The sequence below is a fragment of the Siphateles boraxobius genome, unplaced genomic scaffold (genome assembly GCF_051911475.1).
Source record: "Siphateles boraxobius isolate OS27281-9 unplaced genomic scaffold, OSU_SipBor_1 160, whole genome shotgun sequence".
Classification (NCBI taxonomy): Eukaryota; Metazoa; Chordata; class Actinopteri; order Cypriniformes; family Leuciscidae; genus Siphateles; species Siphateles boraxobius.
The window spans coordinates 1,592,756-1,602,500 of NW_027508767.1; the positions used below are offsets into that span (position 1 = coordinate 1,592,756).

A 9,745-nucleotide genomic window follows, 5' to 3' on the forward strand; every position below is an offset into this window, starting at 1 on the left:
TATTGAATATTCAAAGAAAATGCAAAGAATAAAGAAAAGTAAAGAAAGATTATTAAACAAGGAATGGGAAGAAGAAATGAAAAAAGTGTCAGAAGGAAGGATGGATGGGAATAGAATAGTGATATTAGAAGAGAAATTGAAAAAAATAGAAGAGGCAAAGTGCATGGGAGCTAAAATAAGAAGTAGAGCGAAAAATACAGTAGAAGGAGAAAGGAGTACACATTTTTTTATGATTTGGAAAAAACAAGAAAACAAGCAGAAATGATAAAAAGTATTTCAAAAAACGGAAAGGTTGTGAAAGAAAAAGAAGGTATTTTAAATGAAGTGAAGGATTTTTATGCTATTTTATTTAAAAAAGATAAAATAAATGAGGAAGATGAAGAGTTTTTATTGAATCAAATTGAAACAAAAGTAAATGAAGAAGATAAGAAAATGTGTGATAAGGAAATAGAAGAAGAAGAAATAGATGAAGCTATAGATCAGATGAGTAATGGGAAAAGTTCAGGCCTAGATGGTTTACCAGCTGAATTTTATAAGGTTTTTAAGAATGTTTTAACGCCAATTTTGCATGATTTATTTATTGATATTTTTAAACAGAAAAAGTTAAGTGAAAGTATGAAGAAAAGAATAATTAAGATAATATATAAAAATAAAGGGGAAAGAGAAGAGCTTAAAAATTATAGACCATTGAGCATGTTAAATACTGATTACAAGATACTGGCCAAGATTTTAGCAAACAGACTGAAAAAAGTGATTCCAAACATTATAAAAACAAATCAAGCATATGGTGTTTTAAACCGTGATATATCGGATATAGTAACAAGTATTAGAGATTTAATGTGGTATATGAAAGAAAAAGGTAAAGAAGGATATTTGATTAGTATAGATCTGGAAAAGGCATTTGATAGAGTAGAGCACAAATATTTATTTGATATATTGGAACAATTTGGTTTTGGGGGAATTTTTATTGCATGGATGAAATGTTTTTATAATGATATTTTAAGTTGTATAAAAGTAAATGGGTTTTTAACAGATTTTATTAAGATATCAAGGTCAATAAGGCAGGGATGTCCATTATCAGCACTACTATACACTTTAGTTGCTGAGCCATTAGGACTTGCAATAAACAAAGAAAAACAGATACAAGGAATAGTTTTGGAAAATGAGGAAGTACATCAGAAAATATTTCAATATGCAGATGATACCACTTTGTTTTTAAAAGATGTTAAGAGTATTGAGAAGGCAATGTTAATATTGGGAAAATATTGTGGTGGAACAGGGGCTAAAGTCAATAATGATAAGACTGAATATATGAGAATGGGGAAGGTAGATATTTTAGGAAGACAATGGAACTTTAAAGAACAGAAGAATGAACTAAAAATTATAGGAATAACACTAGGAAGAGATGAAATTAGAACAAGAGATCTGGTTTGGGAGGAGACTATAGGAAAAATGGAAAAAAGACTAAACTTTTGGAAATAAAGACAATTATTTATAAAAGGGAAAGTATTGGTTTTAAACTCTCTTTTTTTATCTAAGATGTGGTATATTTTAAATGTGGTTAGTCTGCCAACACGGGTGTATAAAAGAATAAAAACATGTATTTTAAATTTTATGTGGGATGGTAAACCAGCTAAAATAGCTTATGACACAATTATTGGAGAGGTAGATAAGGGAGGTTTGGGACTGATAGATCCAATGATAAGAAAGCAAAGTTTGAGAATAAAGACTGTAAAAAAGTTTTTAAAAAAGGATTGATTTAATTTGGAAAAAAATAATGAGTTTTTATATAAATAAGTGTGGAAAAATGGGGGATGATTTTATATGGATGCATTTTAAGGACAATATGATAGAGGGGATACCGGAATTTTATAAAGAAGTTTTAAAAGCATGGAAAGGTTTCAAAGAAAATGTAAATATTGAGTTTAAAGGGAGAGAACAACTATTGAAGCAACCACTCTTTTTAAATCAACATATTATATTCAACAGAAACACCTTTTTTTATAAGAGTTGGTATTATGCAGGACTAAAACAAGTTAAAGACATTTTATATGAGGTAATACCAGGATTTTTACCTTTACAAGCAATCATAGACACATTAGAAGTAAATGAAGATATAGAAAATAAGCAATTGATAAAGGAGCAATATTTGAAAATAAAAGAAGCCATACCAGTAGAATGGATAAAAAATATTGAAGATAAAGTAAAAGTGTATGAAAATTTGAATGTATTTTTAAAAAGAAAAGATGAAAATATTTCTTTTAATGATTGTACTTTAAAAATGTTTTATGGTTGTTTATGTAAGTCTGTTTTTAAAATACCAAAAGCAATTGAGTATTGGGGAAAACTATTTGATAATTTTGATGCATCCAACATATGGAAAAATGTGAGAATTAATTTTAAGAGTCCTATGTTGGAAAATTTTGATTATTTATTAAGACACAATTGTATAAAGACAGACATGATATTGTGTAAAATAGGGTTGTTACAAGATGAAAAATGTAAAGTATGTATGGACAAAAAAAGAAGGTGTTATGCATTTGTTTGTAAATTGTAAAAAGTTAAATGGTTTTATGAAAATGTTAAAAAAGATAATACGTGATTTTTATTTGATAAAAGAATAATTTTAGAAGAATGGGAAACAACTTTTTTATTTGGTTTTAATGGTAAAGCAAAAAATAAGTTTGCTCTTAATTTTATGCTAACAGTTGCAAGATTTGCTATATGGAGAAGAAGGAATCTAATGAAACAAAAGAAAATAGAACTTCCAATAAGTGTGTTTTATAAGCAGATCTTGAGTGACGAATTGAAAGTTTTATATGATTATTTTAAAATGAACGAGAAAATGGAAATATTTGAAGAATGTATATTAAGAAATAATGCGTATATTGTTAAAACAAGTTATGGTTTTAAAGTTATATTGCCTGAAAATGTGTAAAGATGTTTTTTGCTTGTATATGTAATTGTTTTTGTCCTTGTTTTTGTATTTGTTCTTGTTCTTGTTTTGTTTTTAAATGAAAAATATTGTTATTAATTGAAATATTATAAAAAAAAAAAAAAAAAATCTCGTCTGATCTCGGAAGCTAAGCAGGGTCGGCCCTGGTTAGTACTTGGATGGGAGACCGCCTGGGAATACCAGGTGCTGTAAGCTTTTTTGATTTAAAAAAAATAAAATAAAATAAAAGAGTCCCTGAGCTTCTTCAGAAAGCCTTTAAAAGTCTCTGAGATTCTTCAGAGAGCATGAAAGAGTTTGAGTTTTTTCAAAAGTTCTTCTTACTTTAAAAAAAAGACTCACTGAGCTTCTTCAGAAAGCCTTTAAAAGTCTCTGAGATTCTTCAGAGAGCATGAAAGAGTTTGAGTTTTTTCAAAAGTTCTTCTTAGTTTAAAAAAAAGAGTCGCTGAGCTTCTTCAGAAAGCCTTTAAAAGTCTCTGAGATTCTTCAGAGAGCATGAAAGAGTTTGAGTTTTTTCAAAAGTTCTTCTTACTTTAAAAAAAAGACTCACTGAGCTTCTTCAGAAAGCCTTTAAAAGTCTCTGAGATTCTTCAGAGAGCATGAAAGAGTTTGAGTTTTTTCAAAAGTTCTTCTTAGTTTTCTTCATTAATGGTCTAACCTTTTAAATAGCCCAATTTTGGCAGCAGTTTTCGCTTACGGCCATACCACCTTGGTCACGCCCGATCTCGTCTGATCTCGGAAGCTAAGCAGGGTCGGGCCTGGTTAGTACTTGGATGGGAGACCGCCTGGGAATACCAGGTGCTGTAAGCTTTTTTGATTAAAAAAAAAAAAAAAGAGTCCCTGAGCTTCTTCAGAAAGCCTTTAAAAGTCTCTGAGATTCTTCAGAGAGCATGAAAGAGTTTGAGTTTTTTCAAAAGTTCTTCTTAGTTTAAAAAAAAAGACTCACTGAGCTTCTTCAGAAAGCCTTTAAAAGTCTCTGAGATTCTTCAGAGAGCATGAAAGAGTTTGAGTTTTTTCAAAAGTTCTTCTTAGTTTAAAAAAAAGACTCACTGAGCTTCTTCAGAAAGCCTTTAAAAGTCTCTGAGATTCTTCAGAGAGGTTGAAAGAGTTTGAGATTTTTCAAAAGTTCTTCTTAGTTTTCTTCATTAATGGTCTAACCTTTTAAATAGCCCAATTTTGGCAGCAGTTTTCGCTTACGGCCATACCACCTTGGTCACGCCCGATCTCGTCTGATCTCGGAAGCTAAGCAGGGTCGGGCCTGGTTAGTACTTGGATGGGAGACCGCCTGGGAATACCAGGTGCTGTAAGCTTTTTTGATTTAAAAAAAAAAGAGTCCCTGAGCTTCTTCAGAAAGCCTTTAAAAGTCTCTGAGATTCTTCAGAGAGCATGAAAGAGTTTGAGTTTTTTCAAAAGTTCTTCTTAGTTTAAAAAAAAAGACTCACTGAGCTTCTGCAGAAAGCCTTTAAAAGTCTCTGAGATTCTTCAGAGAGCATGAAAGAGTTTGAGTTTTTTCAAAAGTTCTTCTTAGTTTAAAAAAAAGACTCACTGAGCTTCTTCAGAAAGCCTTTAAAAGTCTCTGAGATTCTTCAGAGAGCATGAAAGAGTTTGAGTTTTTTCAAAAGTTCTTCTTAGTTTTCTTCATTAATGGTCTAACCTTTTAAATAGCCCAATTTTGGCAGCAGTTTTCGCTTACGGCCATACCACCTTGGTCACGCCCGATCTCGTCTGATCTCGGAAGCTAAGCAGGGTCGGGCCTGGTTAGTACTTGGATGGGAGACTCCCTGGGAATACCAGGTGCTGTAAGCTTTTTTGATTTAAAAAAAAAAAAAAAAAAAAAGAGTCCCTGAGCTTCTTCAGAAAGCCTTTAAAAGTCTCTGAGATTCTTCAGAGAGCATGAAGGAGTTTGAGTTTTTTCAAAAGTTCTTCTTAGTTTTCTTCATTAATGGTCTAACCTTTTAAATAGCCCAATTTTGGCAGCAGTTTTCGCTTACGGCCATACCACCTTGAGGGCGCCCTAGAGCAACCAGGAAGTAGTGTGGCAGTAGTGGGTGAGGAAGGCTCACCAAACGTGTTTCTGTGTTTTTTCGTTTGTTTTTGTCAGAATCAGTGTTTTTTTGTTAGTTTTTTTGTTTTGTTTTTTGTTTAAGCTAAATCCTCCCAACAGCATACGCTGTTTGGGAGGAATTTTGTCTGCGTGTTTTTCTTTGATGGATGGACAAAGGTTAACGGACATTGCAATGGCTGGAGTACCACGAGGGCGAAACGACCACGGACCGGACGAACAACAAAGAGATGGACAAGAACGGGGGAAAGAAGCGAGAAAGGAGAAAGCGAAAAGGATGTACAAAAAGGAAGCGACAATAACGGTGGATTTAAGAGATGAAAAAGAGGTGAGAGCGATGGATATCATAAAAGCAGTGACGGAGAAGATCGGAGAAGGAAAGATTTTGGCAGTGAGACCTAAACAAACAAATGAATATGAAGTTACACTTGAACGGGAGGAGGATACGGGATGCTTAATGGACGGATTGGATATTAAAGGAATGACATTCGAGGTAAAGAGTCTTCACAACAGGGACTATTTTGTCTCTTTTATGCACCTGCCGGCCTACACTGAGGATGCGGACATTTTTAATAAGCTGGAACAATGGGGAGTAATCCCAGTTTCTGTGGTGAAAAGGAGGTTTTATCCGGGCACAAATATAGAGGACGGCACACGCTTTTTAAAAGTAAGGTTCCCAAGGAAGGTGGCATCACTACCATACAGCACAAGACTGGAAACAGCTGAAGGACCACAATACTTCAGAGTGATGCACAGTCATCAGGTGAAAACCTGTCGACTGTGCATGAGCCCTGACCACGTGGTGAAAGACTGTCCAGATTTTAAGTGTTTTAAATGTGACGAGAAAGGCCACTTTGCAAGGAACTGCAACGCTGTTAAGTGCCCGGATTGCCGAGAGGTTCTCACTAAATGTGAATGCTGGACGGGGCGAGAGGAGGAAGAAGAGGAGCAGGTGAGCGGGCAGGTGCTAGAAAGAGACACAGAAAAGGAGCAAGAAGAAGAAAACGGAGGAAAGGAGACGAGTGAAATTACAGAAAATAAACAAAGTGAGGAACGGATGGACGATGAGTATAAACAGGGGGAACAAACACAACAAGAGGATAAAAACTGGACACAAATGGACATGAATGTAAGCTTGGAAAGTGAAGTAGACAGAGCAGACCAAAAGGACACGGAGCAGAATGTGGAAATGGAAAAGGAAGCGGAAAATGAAGAAGATGACAATGTAGTTCCATCAAATAAAAGGAGAAGATCAATACAGATAAAACCGAACACTGAAGGAGCGAGAAAAAGAGTGACTTTAAAAGGTGAGCAACAAAGTATAGATGAAAAGGAGCTGGTAAAGGACTCGGAGGAGAATGAATGAAAAGATGGATTTTAGCAATGTCTTTTTAAGAACTTTTTTTTGTGTCATGATTTTAAGAATGGTTACTTTTAATGCTAGAGGTTTAATGGACATGAGGAAATTTGAAAAAGTGAAGGAAATGTGTAAAAGAGAAGATGTGATAATGTTACAAGAGACTAACTGGAAAGACTTGCATATAAGTGAAATAAGAAAAAAATGGAATGGAGAGATTTTATACAACAACGGGGATGATAGATTTGGAAGAGGAGTTGCAGTACTGATAAGAGAAAATAGAGATATAAAATGTAAAGTAGTATATAAAGATAAAGTGGGGAAATGTATAGGTTTTGAAATGGAATATGAAGAGAACAATATACTTGTGGTAAATGTGCATGCACCACCGGAAGAGATTAAGAAGAGGGAATATTTTAATGGTTTAAGGGAACTTTTAAGGAAATATGAGGATATTGTTATTATGGGGGATTTTAATGTTGTTTTTAGTAAACTGGACATGGCTGAAGGAATGGTTTTTAAGACAGATACAGGAAGAAAAGAGTTAAAAGGGCTGATGGAAGAAAATGAATTGATTGATGTATGGAGGGAAAGAAATGAAAAGAGAAAAGAATTTTCAAGAAGACAAATTGTGGGGAATTTTATTTGTAAAACGAGAATTGATTTTATTTTATGTACACGGAATATGGAAAGCTATTTAGAAAAAATAAGATATGAAGAAACTAGTTTAAGTGATCACAAGCCTATTTTTATGCAAATTGATTGGGATACAGTGAAAAGAGGGCCGGGAGTATGGGTTTTAAACACAGGGATTTTAAAGAACGAAGACTATGTTTTAAGTGTACAGGAAATTATAACAAAGGAAAAAGAAAACGGAATGTATAGAGAAGACAAAAGAATTTGGTGGGAAAATGTGAAGTATTTAATCAAAAATTTTAGCATAAAATATTGTGGGATAATTCAGAGATGTAAAAAGGGTAAAGAAAGAGACATACGAGAACAACTAGAAAAGGAATTGAACATGAATGAAAAAGATATACAAAAATTAAAAGAAATAGAGGGAAAACTGAAAGAAATAGAAGAGAAGAAATATAATGGGGCACGATTAAGAAGTAAAGCAAAGTATACAGTGGAAGGAGAGAAATGTACTAAGTTTTTTTTTGATTTGGAAAGAAGAAGGGGAATTTCACAAACAATTAAAAGAATACAAAGGGAAGATGGAGAGATAGTGGAAACAAATGAAGAGATACTAAAAGCAATAAAAGCATACTATGGAAAGCTATTCAAAGCAGAAGGAGTAAAGGAGGAAGAAAAACTATAGAATTATTGAAACAAATAAAGACCAAAGTAGGAGAGGATGACAAAAAAGAGTGTGACCTAGAGATAAGAGAAGAAGAGATAAAAAGAGCAATAAGTGAACTGAATAAAAGGAAAAGCCCAGGTATTGACGGTTTAGGGAATGAATTTTATATAACTTTTAAGGATTTTTTAACCGGTATTTTAAAAGAAGTATATGAAGAGACTTTTAAGAAAGATGAAATGAATCAGAGAATGGGGATGGGATTAATTAAGTTGATATATAAAAGAAAAGGAGAAAAAGCAGATTTAAAAAATTATAGACCCATCACAATGTTGAACACAGATTTGAAAATTTTAACAAAAGTTTTAGCCAACAGATTGAAAGAGGTAATGCCAACCATAATCAAAACAAATCAAGTATATGGAGTGAAAGGGAAGGATATAGCAGACACAACAATAAGTATAATAGATAGAATAAGGTATATGAAAGAAAAAAATAAGGATGTATATGTTATTAGTTTGGATTTTGAAAAGGCCTTCGACAGAGTAGAACATGACTATTTATTTGAGATTTTAAGTGGGTATGGGTTTGGGGAAAGTTTTATCAAATGGATTAAAATTTTATATAAAGGAGCAATAACAAGAGTAAAATGTAATGGGTTTTTAACAGAATGTTTTAAATTAACTAGGTCAATAAGACAAGGATGTCCACTATCAGCACTTTTATATTCACTGGTTGCAGAACCTTTGGGATTAGCTGTTAAAAGAGATAAAGAAGTAAAAGGGATAGACATTGAAGAGAGTGGGGAAAATGAAAACATGTTTCAATACGCAGACGATACAACAATAATGGTTAAGGATATAAACAGTGTTAAAAAAGCAATGGAAGTGGTACAGACGTTTTGTAGGGGATCAGGGAGCAAGATAAATGAAGAGAAAACAGTATATATGAGATTTGGAGGGGCGAGTGTTTTAGCAAATGATTTTAAGTTTAAAGAATCAAAGGAAATAAAGATCCTAGGTGTTTTAATAGGGAAAGACGAAAAATATGTTAAAGTAGTAATGTGGGAAGAAATACTAGGAGGAATTGAAAGAAGGTTAAATTTTTGGAAATTGAGGACTTTAAGTTTAAAGGGGAAGGTTTTGATTGTAAATGTTTTAATGGTAGCAAAGTTGTGGTATGTTTTATATGTGACTTCTATGCCGATGTGGGTGGAAAAAAGGCTGAAGAAATGTTTTCTGGATTTTATATGGGATGGAAAACCTCCAAGAATTGCATACAAAACTATAATAGGAGAAGTTGGAAAGGGAGGGATGGGATTGATAGATGTGGAACAAAGAAAAAATAGCTTAAGAGTTAAAGTAATAAAAAAGTATCTGGATGAGAAAATTAAAACAACGTGGAAAAAGACGATGGAATATTTTTTAAATAAATGTGGGAATTTTAATTTGGGAGATAATATTTTATGGATGAAAACTAAGAATTGGACGGTGAAAGGAATGCCAGATTTTTACAGAGAATTGATGAGTGCTTGGGGGAAATTTTTAACTATTGTTAATTTTAATCCTCAAGGTAGAGAGAGCATTTAAACCAGCCTTTATTCTTAAACAGCGGCATTTTAAATCAGGGGAATGTGATTTTTTTAAAGAAATGGTGGGATGTTGGGATCACAAGAGTTAGAGATATTTTATATGAATTTAAAGAGGGATTTTTACCATTACAGTATATAATAGATACAATGGAAGTGGCAAAAGAGGATTTTAATGAACAAGAACTACAAAATAAGTATGAAATAATGAAAGAAGCAATACCCAAAGAGTGGATAAAAAGAATAGAAGATATGGAAGAAGAGAAACAAGGGAAAAAAGTGAATGTAAAGTTGGGAGAAAAACGATATGCTTTTAATGAATGTACTGTGAAACTGTTTTACTGTTTTTTTAGAGATGGGGTTTTCAGAAAACCAAAAGTCAATGAGTACTGGGTACAGAAATACAAAGATCTAAAAGAAGAGGATGTATGGAATAACATGAAAGGTACAATGATAGACGCAAAATTGGAGAGTTTTGAATATTT

At 33.0% G+C, this 9,745-nt stretch overlaps 3 non-coding genes across 3 annotated transcripts; all 3 read left to right on the forward strand.

The window, feature by feature from the left end:
- The first annotated feature begins 3,644 nt into the window (after positions 1 to 3,644).
- On the forward strand, positions 3,645 to 3,763 carry LOC143739538 (5S ribosomal RNA). Its single transcript, XR_013204268.1, has one exon. It is a non-coding gene; the product is annotated as a 5S ribosomal RNA (ribosomal RNA).
- Positions 3,764 to 4,144: 381 nt separating this feature from the next.
- LOC143739539 (5S ribosomal RNA) lies at positions 4,145 to 4,263 on the forward strand. The gene has a single exon (XR_013204269.1). It is a non-coding gene; the product is annotated as a 5S ribosomal RNA (ribosomal RNA).
- A 377-nt stretch (positions 4,264 to 4,640) lies between these two features.
- LOC143739953 (5S ribosomal RNA) lies at positions 4,641 to 4,759 on the forward strand. The gene has a single exon (XR_013204662.1). It is a non-coding gene; the product is annotated as a 5S ribosomal RNA (ribosomal RNA).
- The last annotated feature ends 4,986 nt before the right edge of the window (positions 4,760 to 9,745 follow it).